At 25.8% G+C, this 1,429-nt stretch overlaps 1 long non-coding RNA gene across 1 annotated transcript; it reads right to left on the reverse strand.

Annotated features, from left to right (window-relative positions):
• On the reverse strand, positions 1-1,112 carry LOC136085942 (uncharacterized). Its single transcript, XR_010641281.1, has 2 exons — positions 814-1,112; positions 1-69 (listed from the first exon to the last, which is right to left on the reverse strand). It is a non-coding gene; the product is annotated as an uncharacterized LOC136085942 (long non-coding RNA).
• Between the last annotated feature and the right edge of the window lie 317 nt (positions 1,113-1,429).

Here is a 1,429-nt window from a genome sequence, read left to right on the forward strand (position 1 = left end):
GTCACTTCAATGCGTTGGTCAATCATTGATTCTGTTGTCCGTAAATCATTGATTCCGTAAATTCAAATCCTTGAAATAAAAGTCTAGTTATTTCACCTCTGCCTTGAAAACCAAAATAATTTAAAACGTATTTAGTAGACACTGAAATTTTTCTTTAAAAAAAAGTGATTAAATAATACATACATACATACATACATACATACATACATACATACATACATACATACATACATACATACATACATACATACATACATACATACATACATACATACATACATAAATACATACATACATACACACATACATACATACATACATACATACATACATACATACATACATACATACATACATACATACATATATACATACATACATACATACATATATACATACATACATACATACATACATACATACATACATACATACATACATACATACATACATACATACATACATACATACATACATACATACATACATACATACATACATACATACATACATACATACATACATACATACATACATACATACAAACATACATACATACATACATACGTACATAAATACATACATACATACATACGTGCATACATACAAACATACATATATGTATGTATATATAATATGTATATTTGTTTATAAACGCACTCATAGTTAATAATTTTTTGTTTTGTTTAATTTACGCAATTAATGCAATATACGCATTGTTAAAATTTCTTAACTCGATAATACCATTTTTCATAAGTAAAAAAATTATATCATTTGTCATAATTAAAAAAAAAATCTATAAAATATTTTTACCTGGCACATAAGAGTTAAAATCTCCATCACCGAGAAAGGTGTTGAACAAAAGGCTTCGTTTTTCAAAGGATTGTTTAACCAGTTCAATAGCACTTTCTGTTTCAATGCCTGACAAACAAACATAGTTACACTGCATGAATATTTATTTAATTCGTACTACTTTTTAAGCCTCTAGTATTTTATCTAATGCATATGAATGGTCACAACAAACACGACTACCAAACCTTTTACTACTAAATCCAAAACTCCAGGAGTTTTAGATAAATAAATAATAAATACACTACCATGTTTAAAATTGTGTCGAATTTTTTGTCATGTTCCATCATAAATACAAACTGATCTGGGTAATTACTTTCAATACAGCATGTCAATCATAAAGCATGTTTCAATACAGCATGTCAATCATTTATCCATAAACTTATCATTCGTAGAAATAATGTCAATAGAAAATTTATTTACCTTTTTATTCTAGGTTTTGAATTAACTTGTTCAGGAAGATTTAGTTTAATGAAAAATTTAGTAAAAAAAAATTCAGAAAACCTTTCAAAAATTTTAATCTAAAATATTATCAAAAGCAGATATTGGAGCATTTTTACTTCTTGATTAGAACACTTTT

Source organism: Hydra vulgaris, chromosome 10 (assembly GCF_038396675.1).
Source record: "Hydra vulgaris chromosome 10, alternate assembly HydraT2T_AEP".
NCBI classification, from domain to species: Eukaryota; Metazoa; Cnidaria; class Hydrozoa; order Anthoathecata; family Hydridae; genus Hydra; species Hydra vulgaris.